Source organism: Taudactylus pleione, unplaced genomic scaffold (assembly GCF_031769625.1).
Source record: "Taudactylus pleione unplaced genomic scaffold, aTauple2 ptg000085l, whole genome shotgun sequence".
Taxonomy (NCBI): domain Eukaryota; kingdom Metazoa; phylum Chordata; class Amphibia; order Anura; family Myobatrachidae; genus Taudactylus; species Taudactylus pleione.
In genome coordinates, this window is record NW_028284487.1 from 11,304,666 (window position 1) to 11,317,623 (window position 12,958).

At 35.8% G+C, this 12,958-nt stretch overlaps 3 non-coding genes across 3 annotated transcripts; all 3 read left to right on the forward strand.

Moving 5' to 3' along the window:
• The first annotated feature begins 4,703 nt into the window (after window positions 1–4,703).
• On the forward strand, window positions 4,704–4,777 carry TRNAI-AAU (transfer RNA isoleucine (anticodon AAU)). The gene has a single exon. It is a non-coding gene; the product is annotated as a tRNA-Ile (tRNA).
• Window positions 4,778–8,235: 3,458 nt separating this feature from the next.
• TRNAI-AAU (transfer RNA isoleucine (anticodon AAU)) lies at window positions 8,236–8,309 on the forward strand. Its single transcript has one exon. It is a non-coding gene; the product is annotated as a tRNA-Ile (tRNA).
• Window positions 8,310–9,997: 1,688 nt separating this feature from the next.
• On the forward strand, window positions 9,998–10,071 carry TRNAI-AAU (transfer RNA isoleucine (anticodon AAU)). Its single transcript has one exon. It is a non-coding gene; the product is annotated as a tRNA-Ile (tRNA).
• Window positions 10,072–12,958: the final 2,887 nt, after the last annotated feature.

The window sequence follows — 12,958 nt, forward strand, 5'->3', positions numbered from 1 at the left end:
AAATTAGTTTGGAGTAAAAAAAACACTGAAGATGATGGGATTTATACAAAGTTTAAATATAGATAAGCTATCCTAAAATTCAACTTTAAGGAAATTGAACAAAGTTAGGCCCCACCAAGATTTGAAATCAGATTACTGGATTCAAAGTCCAAAGTGCTCACCATTACACCATGGAACCCATTATTAGAGAGTCTTCCTCTACTCAATATTGCTGATCTTTGAAATACTGAATGTTCTCCTGTTTTAGGTACATTTGGCATTTTTGTGTTTGCTGATGCTTTTATGTTTGGCCGGTTAGCTCAGTTGGTTAGAGCGTTGTGCTAATAACGCCAAGTTCATGTGTTCGATCCCCATACGGGCAATGTGCTTTTGCTTGTTGTCCTACAAGAAATGCCAAGAAGGGATTTTATCCAGCGGCAAAGTGCATGAAGTGTGGGATGAATGCATTGGCTACAGTTAGCAGCCCTTGAAACTTGCTAGAGAACATCATAGACACATACAAAACAGAGAATTTTTAAATCCATGTTAGGAATAAACAAAAATGTCATCCTTTGGCTGATGCAGCATTTCTCTATATGGCATACATAGAAAACTTTTTCTCAAATATAGCAATATGGCAAATCTAAGAAATGCTAAGGCTAATTAATCAATCAGGACATTTAATTGGTGATTGAATCTACTATGGGGGACTAAGTTTTAAGAAGAGAAGAAGAACAGACCTTTACTCTCATTAGTGCACACTGAAGAAGAAAATTCTTAAAACCAGAATATCTTAAAACCATAGCACAAGTGATGGATCACTGCATTCTTATTGCAACTTTTCCTATTTCCAAATGTTTGACAAACATCTCTCCAGTTGAAAACAGATTTGAAACAGCTTCAAAATTAGTTTGGAGTAAAAAAACCACTGAAGATGATGGGATTTATACAAAGTTTAAATATAGATAAGCTATCCTAAAATTCAACTTTAAGCAAATTGAACAAAGTTAGGTCCCACCAAGATTTGAAATCAGATTACTGGATTCAAAGTCCAAAGTGCTCACCATTACACCATGGAACCCATTGTTCGAGAGTCTTCCTCTACTCAATATTGCTGATCTTTGAAATACTGAATGTTCTCCTGTTTTAGGTACATTTGGCATTTATGAGTTTGCTGATGTTTTTATGTTTGGCCGGTTAGCTCAGTTGGTTAGAGCGTGGTGCTAATTATGCCAAGGTCATGGTTAGTTCCCCATACGGGCCATGTGCTTTTTCTTGTTGTCCTACAAGAAATGCCAAGAAGGGATTTTATCCAGCGGCAAAGTGCATGAAGTGTGGGATGAATGCATTGGCTACAGTTAGCAGCCCTTGAAACTTGCTAGAGAACATCATAGACACATACAAAACAGAGAATTTTTAAATCCATGTTAGGAATAAACAAAAATGTCATCCTTTGGCTGATGCAGCATTTCTCTATATGGCATACATAGAAAACTTTTTCTCAAATATAGCAATATGGCAAATCTAAGAAATGCTAAGGCTAATTAATCAATCAGGACATTTAATTGGTGATTGAATCTACTATGGGGGACTAAGTTTTAAGAAGAGAAGAAGAACAGACCTTTACTCTCATTAGTGCACACTGAAGAAGAAAATTCTTAAAACCAGAATATCTTAAAACCATAGCACAAGTGATGGATCACTGCATTCTTATTGCAACTTTTCCTATTTCCAAATGTTTGACAAACATCTCTCCAGTTGAAAACTGATTTGAAACAGTTTCAAAATTAGTTTGGAGTAAAGAAACCACTGAAGATGATGGGATTTATACAAAGTTTAAATATAGATAAGCTATCCTAAAATTCAACTTTAAGGAAATTGAACAAAGTTAGGTCCCACCAAGATTTGAAATCAGATTACTGGATTCAAAGTCCAAAGTGCTCACCATTACACCATGGAACCCATTATTAGAGAGTCTTCCTCTACTCAATATTGCTGATCTTTGAAATACTGAATGTTCTCCTGTTTTAGGTACATTTGGCATTTTTGTGTTTGCTAATGTTTTTATGTTTGGCCGGTTAGCTCAGTTGGTTAGAGCGTTGTGCTAATAACGCCAAGGTCATGTGTTCGATCCCCATACGGGCCATGTGCTTTTTCTTGTTGTCCTACAAGAAATGCCAAGAAGGGATTTTATCCAGCGGCAAAGTGCTTGAAGTGTGGGATGAATGCATTGGCTACAGTTAGCAGCCCTTGAAACTTGCTAGAGAACATCATAGACACATACAAAACAGAGAATTTTTAAATCCATGTTAGGAATAAACAAAAATGTCATCCTTTGGCTGATGCAGCATTTCTCTATATGGCATACATAGAAAACTTTTTCTCAAATATAGCAATATGGCAAATCTAAGAAATGCTAAGGCTAATTAATCAATCAGGACATTTATTTGGTGATTGAATCTACTATGGGGGACTAAGTTTTAAGAAGAGAAGAAGAACAGACATTTACTCTCATTAGTGCACACTGAAGAAGAAAATTCTTAAAACCAGAATATCTTAAAACCATAGCACAAGTGATGGATCACTGCATTCTTATTGCAACTTTTCCTATTTCCAAATGTTTGACAAACATCTCTCCAGTTGAAAACAGATTTGAAACAGCTTCAAAATTAGTTTGGAGTAAAAAAACCACTGAAGATGATGGGATTTATACAAAGTTTAAACATAGATAAGCTATCCTAAAATTCAACTTTAAGGAAATTGAACAAAGTTAGGTCCCACCAAGATTTGAAATCAGATTACTGGATTCAAAGTCCAAAGTGCTCACCATTACACCATGGAACCCATTATTAGAGAGTCTTCCTCTACTCAATATTGCTGATCTTTGAAATACTGAATGTTCTCCTGTTTTAGGTACATTTTTTAGCATTTTTGTGTTTGCTGATGTTTTTATGTTTGGCCGGTTAGCTCAGTTGGTTAGAGCATGGTGCTAATAACGCCAATGTCATGTGTTTGATCCCCATACGGGCCATGTGCTTTTTCTTGTTGTCCTACAAGAAATGCCAAGAAGGGATTTTATCCAGCGGCAAAGTGCATGAAGTGTGGGATGAATGCATTGGCTACAGTTAGCAGCCCTTGAAACTTGCTAGAGAACATCATAGACACATACAAAACAGAGAATTTTTAAATCCATGTTAGGAATAAACAAAAATGTCATCCTTTGGCTGATGCAGCATTTCTCTATATGGCATACATAGAAAACTTTTTCTCAAATATAGCAATATGGCAAATCTAAGAAATGCTAAGGCTAATTAATCAATCAGGACATTTATTTGGTGATTGAATCTACTATGGGGGACTAAGTTTTAAGAAGAGGAGAAGAACAGACATTTACTCTCATTAGTGCACACTGAAGAAGAAAATTCTTAAAACCAGAATATCTTAAAACCATAGCACAAGTGATGGATCACTGCATTCTTATTGCAACTTTTCCTATTTCCAAATGTTTGACAAACATCTCTCCAGTTGAAAACAGATTTGAAACAGCTTCAAAATTAGTTTGGAGTAAAAAAACCACTGAAGATGATGGGATTTATACAAAGTTTAAACATAGATAAGCTATCCTAAAATTCAACTTTAAGGAAATTGAACAAAGTTAGGTCCCACCAAGATTTGAAATCAGATTACTGGATTCAAAGTCCAAAGTGCTCACCATTACACCATGGAACCCATTATTAGAGAGTCTTCCTCTACTCAATATTGCTGATCTTTGAAATACTGAATGTTCTCCTGTTTTAGGTACATTTTTTAGCATTTTTGTGTTTGCTGATGTTTTTATGTTTGGCCGGTTAGCTCAGTTGGTTAGAGCATGGTGCTAATAACGCCAATGTCATGTGTTTGATCCCCATACGGGCCATGTGCTTTTTCTTGTTGTCCTACAAGAAATGCCAAGAAGGGATTTTATCCAGCGGCAAAGTGCATGAAGTGTGGGATGAATGCATTGGCTACAGTTAGCAGCCCTTGAAACTTGCTAGAGAACATCATAGACACATACAAAACAGAGAATTTTTAAATCCATGTTAGGAATAAACAAAAATGTCATCCTTTGGCTGATGCAGCATTTCTCTATATGGCATACATAGAAAACTTTTTCTCAAATATAGCAATATGGCAAATCTAAGAAATGCTAAGGCTAATTAATCAATCAGGACATTTAATTGGTGATTGAATCTACTATGGGGGACTAAGTTTTAAGAAGAGAAGAAGAACAGACCTTTACTCTCATTAGTGCACACTGAAGAAGAAAATTCTTAAAACCAGAATATCTTAACACCATAGCACAAGTGATGGATCACTGCATTCTTATTGCAACTTTTCCTATTTCCAAATGTTTGACAAACATCTCTCCAGTTGAAAACTGATTTGAAACAGTTTCAAAATTAGTTTGGAGTAAAGAAACCACTGAAGATGATGGGATTTATACAAAGTTTAAATATAGATAAGCTATCCTAAAATTCAACTTTAAGGAAATTGAACAAAGTTAGGTCCCACCAAGATTTGAAATCAGATTACTGGATTCAAAGTCCAAAGTGCTCACCATTACACCATGGAACCCATTATTAGAGAGTCTTCCTCTACTCAATATTGCTGATCTTTGAAATACTGAATGTTCTCCTGTTTTAGGTACATTTGGCATTTTTGTGTTAGCTGATGCTTTTATGTTTGGCCGGTTAGCTCAGTTGGTTAGAGCGTGGTGCTAATAACGCCAAGGTCATGTGTTCGATCCCCATACGGGCCATGTGCTGTTTCTTGTTGTCCTACAAGAAATGCCAAGAAGAGATTTTATCCAGCGGCAAAGTGCATCAAGTGTGGGATGAATGCATTGGCTACAGTTAGCAGCCCTTGAAACTTGCTAGAGAACATCATAGACACATACAAAACAGAGAATTTTTAAATCGATGTTAGGAATAAACAAAAATGTCATCCTTTGGCTGATGCAGCATTTCTCTATATGGCATACATAGAAAACTTTTTCTCAAATATAGCAATATGGCATTTAAGAAATGCTATGGCAAATTAATCAATCAGGACATTTATTTGGTGATTGAATCTACTATGGGGGACTAAGTTTTAAGAAGAGAAGAAGAACAGACCTTTACTCTCATTAGTGCACACTGAAGAAGAAAATTCTTAAAACCAGAATATCTTAAAACCATAGCACAAGTGATGGATCACTGCATTCTTATTGCAACTTTTCCTATTTCCAAATGTTTGACAAACATCTCTCCAGTTGAAAACTGATTTGAAACAGCTTCAAAATTAGTTTGGAGTAAAAAAACCACTGAAGATGATGGGATTTATACAAAGTTTAAACATAGATAAGCTATCCTAAAATTCAACTTTAAGGAAATTGAACAAAGTTAGGTCCCACCAAGATTTGAAATCAGATTACTGGATTCAAAGTCCAAAGTGCTCACCATTACACCATGGAACCCATTATTAGAGAGTCTTCCTCTACTCAATATTGCTGATCTTTGAAATACTGAATGTTCTCCTGTTTTAGGTACATTTGGCATTTATGAGTTTGCTGATGTTTTTATGTTTGGCCGGTTAGCTCAGTTGGTTAGAGCGTTGTGCTAATAACACCAAGGTCATGTGTTCGATCCCCATACGGGCTGTGTGCTTTTTCTTGTTGTCCTACAAGAAATGCCAAGAAGGGATTATATCCAGCGGCAAAGTGCATGAAGTGTGGGATGAATGCATTGGCTACAGTTAGCAGCCCTTGAAACTTGCAAGAGAACATCATAGACACATACAAAACAGAGAATTTTTTAATCCATGTTAGGAATAAACAAAAATGTCATCCTTTGGCTGATGCAGCATTTCTCTATATGGCATACATAGAAAACTTTTTCTCAAATATAGCAATATGGCAAATCTAAGAAATGCTAAGGCTAATTAATCAATCAGGACATTTATTTGGTGATTGAATCTACTATGGGGGACTAAGTTTTAAGAAGAGAAGAAGAACAGACATTTACTCTCATTAGTGCACACTGAAGAAGAAAATTCTTAAAACCAGAATATCTTAAAACCATAGCACAAGTGATGGATCACTGCATTCTTATTGCAACTTTTCCTATTTCCAAATGTTTGACAAACATCTCTCCAGTTGAAAACAGATTTGAAACAGCTTCAAAATTAGTTTGGAGTAAAAAAACCACTGAAGATGATGGGATTTATACAAAGTTTAAACATAGATAAGCTATCCTAAAATTCAACTTTAAGGAAATTGAACAAAGTTAGGTCCCACCAAGATTTGAAATCAGATTACTGGATTCAAAGTCCAAAGTGCTCACCATTACACCATGGAACCCATTATTAGAGAGTCTTCCTCTACTCAATATTGCTGATCTTTGAAATACTGAATGTTCTCCTGTTTTAGGTACATTTTTTAGCATTTTTGTGTTTGCTGATGTTTTTATGTTTGGCCGGTTAGCTCAGTTGGTTAGAGCATGGTGCTAATAACGCCAATGTCATGTGTTTGATCCCCATACGGGCCATGTGCTTTTTCTTGTTGTCCTACAAGAAATGCCAAGAAGGGATTTTATCCAGCGGCAAAGTGCATGAAGTGTGGGATGAATGCATTGGCTACAGTTAGCAGCCCTTGAAACTTGCTAGAGAACATCATAGACACATACAAAACAGAGAATTTTTAAATCCATGTTAGGAATAAACAAAAATGTCATCCTTTGGCTGATGCAGCATTTCTCTATATGGCATACATAGAAAACTTTTTCTCAAATATAGCAATATGGCAAATCTAAGAAATGCTAAGGCTAATTAATCAATCAGGACATTTATTTGGTGATTGAATCTACTATGGGGGACTAAGTTTTAAGAAGAGGAGAAGAACAGACATTTACTCTCATTAGTGCACACTGAAGAAGAAAATTCTTAAAACCAGAATATCTTAAAACCATAGCACAAGTGATGGATCACTGCATTCTTATTGCAACTTTTCCTATTTCCAAATGTTTGACAAACATCTCTCCAGTTGAAAACAGATTTGAAACAGCTTCAAAATTAGTTTGGAGTAAAAAAACCACTGAAGATGATGGGATTTATACAAAGTTTAAACATAGATAAGCTATCCTAAAATTCAACTTTAAGGAAATTGAACAAAGTTAGGTCCCACCAAGATTTGAAATCAGATTACTGGATTCAAAGTCCAAAGTGCTCACCATTACACCATGGAACCCATTATTAGAGAGTCTTCCTCTACTCAATATTGCTGATCTTTGAAATACTGAATGTTCTCCTGTTTTAGGTACATTTTTTAGCATTTTTGTGTTTGCTGATGTTTTTATGTTTGGCCGGTTAGCTCAGTTGGTTAGAGCATGGTGCTAATAACGCCAATGTCATGTGTTTGATCCCCATACGGGCCATGTGCTTTTTCTTGTTGTCCTACAAGAAATGCCAAGAAGGGATTTTATCCAGCGGCAAAGTGCATGAAGTGTGGGATGAATGCATTGGCTACAGTTAGCAGCCCTTGAAACTTGCTAGAGAACATCATAGACACATACAAAACAGAGAATTTTTAAATCCATGTTAGGAATAAACAAAAATGTCATCCTTTGGCTGATGCAGCATTTCTCTATATGGCATACATAGAAAACTTTTTCTCAAATATAGCAATATGGCAAATCTAAGAAATGCTAAGGCTAATTAATCAATCAGGACATTTAATTGGTGATTGAATCTACTATGGGGGACTAAGTTTTAAGAAGAGAAGAAGAACAGACCTTTACTCTCATTAGTGCACACTGAAGAAGAAAATTCTTAAAACCAGAATATCTTAACACCATAGCACAAGTGATGGATCACTGCATTCTTATTGCAACTTTTCCTATTTCCAAATGTTTGACAAACATCTCTCCAGTTGAAAACTGATTTGAAACAGTTTCAAAATTAGTTTGGAGTAAAGAAACCACTGAAGATGATGGGATTTATACAAAGTTTAAATATAGATAAGCTATCCTAAAATTCAACTTTAAGGAAATTGAACAAAGTTAGGTCCCACCAAGATTTGAAATCAGATTACTGGATTCAAAGTCCAAAGTGCTCACCATTACACCATGGAACCCATTATTAGAGAGTCTTCCTCTACTCAATATTGCTGATCTTTGAAATACTGAATGTTCTCCTGTTTTAGGTACATTTGGCATTTTTGTGTTAGCTGATGCTTTTATGTTTGGCCGGTTAGCTCAGTTGGTTAGAGCGTGGTGCTAATAACGCCAAGGTCATGTGTTCGATCCCCATACGGGCCATGTGCTGTTTCTTGTTGTCCTACAAGAAATGCCAAGAAGAGATTTTATCCAGCGGCAAAGTGCATGAAGTGTGGGATGAATGCATTGGCTACAGTTAGCAGCCCTTGAAACTTGCTAGAGAACATCATAGACACATACAAAACAGAGAATTTTTAAATCGATGTTAGGAATAAACAAAAATGTCATCCTTTGGCTGATGCAGCATTTCTCTATATGGCATACATAGAAAACTTTTTCTCAAATATAGCAATATGGCATTTAAGAAATGCTATGGCAAATTAATCAATCAGGACATTTATTTGGTGATTGAATCTACTATGGGGGACTAAGTTTTAAGAAGAGAAGAAGAACAGACCTTTACTCTCATTAGTGCACACTGAAGAAGAAAATTCTTAAAACCAGAATATCTTAAAACCATAGCACAAGTGATGGATCACTGCATTCTTATTGCAACTTTTCCTATTTCCAAATGTTTGACAAACATCTCTCCAGTTGAAAACTGATTTGAAACAGCTTCAAAATTAGTTTGGAGTAAAAAAACCACTGAAGATGATGGGATTTATACAAAGTTTAAACATAGATAAGCTATCCTAAAATTCAACTTTAAGGAAATTGAACAAAGTTAGGTCCCACCAAGATTTGAAATCAGATTACTGGATTCAAAGTCCAAAGTGCTCACCATTACACCATGGAACCCATTATTAGAGAGTCTTCCTCTACTCAATATTGCTGATCTTTGAAATACTGAATGTTCTCCTGTTTTAGGTACATTTGGCATTTATGAGTTTGCTGATGTTTTTATGTTTGGCCGGTTAGCTCAGTTGGTTAGAGCGTTGTGCTAATAACACCAAGGTCATGTGTTCGATCCCCATACGGGCTGTGTGCTTTTTCTTGTTGTCCTACAAGAAATGCCAAGAAGGGATTATATCCAGCGGCAAAGTGCATGAAGTGTGGGATGAATGCATTGGCTACAGTTAGCAGCCCTTGAAACTTGCAAGAGAACATCATAGACACATACAAAACAGAGAATTTTTTAATCCATGTTAGGAATAAACAAAAATGTCATCCTTTGGCTGATGCAGCATTTCTCTATATGGCATACATAGAAAACTTTTTCTCAAATATAGCAATATGGCAAATCTAAGAAATGCTATGGCAAATTAATCAATCAGGACATTTATTTGGTGATTGAATCTACTATGGGGGACTAAGTTTTAAGAAGAGAAGAAGAACAGACATTTACTCTCATTAGTGCACACTGAAGAAGAAAATTCTTAAAACCAGAATATCTTAAAACCATAGCACAAGTGATGGATCACTGCATTCTTATTGCAACTTTTCCTATTTCCAAATGTTTGACAAACATCTCTCCAGTTGAAAACTGATTTGAAACAGCTTCAAAATTAGTTTGGAGTAAAAAAACCACTGAAGATGATGGGATTTATACAAAGTTTAAATATATATAAGCTATCCTAAAATTCAACTTTAAGGAAATTGAACAAAGTTAGGTCCCACCAAGATTTGAAATCAGATTACTGGATTCAAAGTCCAAAGTGCTCACCATTACACCATGGAACCCATTATTAGAGAGTCTTCCTCTACTCAATATTGCTGATCTTTGAAATACTGAATGTTCTCCTGTTTTAGGTACATTTGGCATTTTTGTGTTAGCTGATGCTTTTATGTTTGGCCGGTTAGCTCAGTTGGTTAGAGCGTGGTGCTAATAACGCCAAGGTCATGTGTTCGATCCCCATACGGGCCATGTGCTGTTTCTTGTTGTCCTACAAGAAATGCCAAGAAGAGATTTTATCCAGCGGCAAAGTGCATGAAGTGTGGGATGAATGCATTGGCTACAGTTAGCAGCCCTTGAAACTTGCTAGAGAACATCATAGACACATACAAAACAGAGAATTTTTAAATCCATGTTAGGAATAAACAAAAATGTCATCCTTTGGCTGATGCAGCATTTCTCTATATGGCATACATAGAAAACTTTTTCTCAAATATAGCAATATGGCAAATCTAAGAAAAGCTAAGGCAAATTAATCAATCAGGACATTTATTTGGTTATTGAATCTACTATGGGGGACTAAGTTTTAAGACGAGAAGAAGAACAGACCTTTACTCTCATTAGTGCACACTGAAGAAGAAAATTCTTAAAACCAGAATATCTTAAAACCATAGCACAAGTGATGGATCACTGCATTCTTATTGCAACTTTTCCTATTTCCAAATGTTTGACAAACATCTCTCCAGTTGAAAACTGATTTGAAACAGTTTCAAAATTAGTTTGGAGTAAAGAAACCACTGAAGATGATGGGATTTATACAAAGTTTAAATATAGATAAGCTATCCTAAAATTCAACTTTAAGCAAATTGAACAAAGTTAGGTCCCACCAAGATTTGAAATCAGATTACTGGATTCAAAGTCCAAAGTGCTCACCATTACACCATGGAACCCATTATTAGAGAGTCTTCCTCTACTCAATATTGCTGATCTTTGAAATACTGAATGTTCTCCTGTTTTAGGTACATTTGGCATTTTTGTGTTTGCTGTTGCTTTTATGTTTGGCCGGTTAGCTCAGTTGGTTAGAGTGTGGTGCTAATAATGCCAAGGTCATGTGTTCGATCCCCATACGGGCCATGTGCTTTTTCTTGTTGTCCTACAAGAAATGCCAAGAAGGGATTTTATCCAGCGGCAAAGTGCATGAAGTGTGGAATGAATGCATTGGCTACAGTTAGCAGCCCTTGAAACTTGCTAGAGAACATCATAGACACATACAAAACAGAGAATTTTTAAATCCATGTTAGGAATAAACAAAAATGTCATCCTTTGGCTGATGCAGCATTTCTCTATATGGCATACATAGAAAACTTTTTCTCAAATATAGCAATATGGCAAATCTAAGAAATGCTAAGGCTAATTAATCAATCAGGACATTTAATTGGTGATTGAATCTACTATGGGGGACTAAGTTTTAAGAAGAGAAGAAGAACAGACCTTTACTCTCATTAGTGCACACTGAAGAAGAAAATTCTTAAAACCAGAATATCTTAAAACCATAGCACAAGTGATGGATCACTGCATTCTTATTGCAACTTTTCCTATTTCCAAATGTTTGACAAACATCTCTCCAGTTGAAAACTGATTTGAAACAGCTTCAAAATTAGTTTGGAGTAAAAAAACCACTGAAGATGATGGGATTTATACAAAGTTTAAATATAGATAAGCTATCCTAAAATTCAACTTTAAGCAAATTGAACAAAGTTAGGTCCCACCAAGATTTGAAATCAGATTACTGGATTCAAAGTCCAAAGTACTCACCATCACACCATGGAACCCATTATTACAGAGTCTTCCTCTACTCAATATTGCTGATCTTTGAAATACTGAATGTTCTCCTGTTTTAGGTACATTTGGCATTTTTGTGTTTGCTGATGCTTTTATGTTTGGCCGGTTAGCTCAGTTGGTTAGAGTGTGGTGCTAATAACGCCAAGGTCATGTGTTCGATCCCCATATGGGCCATGTGCTTTTTCTTGTTGTCCTACAAGAAATGCCAAGAAGGGATTTTATCCAGCGGCAAAGTGCATGAAGTGTGGGATGAATGCATTGGCTACAGTTAGCAGCCCTTGAAACTTGCTAGAGAACATCATAGACACATACAAAACAGAGAATTTTTAAATCCATGTTAGGAATAAACAAAAATGTCATCCTTTGGCTGATGCTGCATTTCTCTATATGGCATACATAGAAAACTTTTTCTCAAATATAGCAATATGGCAAATCTAAGAAATGCTAAGGCTAATTAATCAATCAGGACATTTAATTGGTGATTGAATCTACTATGGGGGACTAAGTTTTAAGAAGAGAAGAAGAACAGACCTTTACTCTCATTAGTGCACACTGAAGAAGAAAATTCTTAAAACCAGAATATCTTAAAACCATAGCACAAGTGATGGATCACTGCATTCTTATTGCAACTTTTCCTATTTCCAAATGTTTGACAAACATCTCTCCAGTTGAAAACAGATTTGAAACAGCTTCAAAATTAGTTTGGAGTAAAAAAACCACTGAAGATGATGGGATTTATACAAAGTTTAAATATAGATAAGCTATCCTAAAATTCAACTTTAAGCAAATTGAACAAAGTTAGGTCCCACCAAGATTTGAAATCAGATTACTGGATTCAAAGTCCAAAGTGCTCACCATCACACCATGGAACCCATTATTAGAGAGTCTTCCTCTACTCAATATTGCTGATCTTTGAAATACTGAATGTTCTCCTGTTTTAGGTACATTTGGCATTTTTGTGTTTGCTGATGCTTTTATGTTTGGCCGGTTAGCTCAGTTGGTTAGAGTGTGGTGCTAATAACGCCAAGGTCATGTGTTCGGTCCCCATATGGGCCATGTGCTTTTTCTTGTTGTCCTACAAGAAATGCCAAGAAGGGATTTTATCCAGCGGCAAAGTGCATGAAGTGTGGGATGAATGCATTGGCTACAGTTAGCAGCCCTTGAAACTTGCTAGAGAACATCATAGACACATACAAAACAGAGAATTTTTAAATCGATGTTAGGAATAAACAAAAATGTCATCCTTTGGCTGATGCAGCATTTCTCTATATGGCATACATAGAAAACTTTTTCTCAA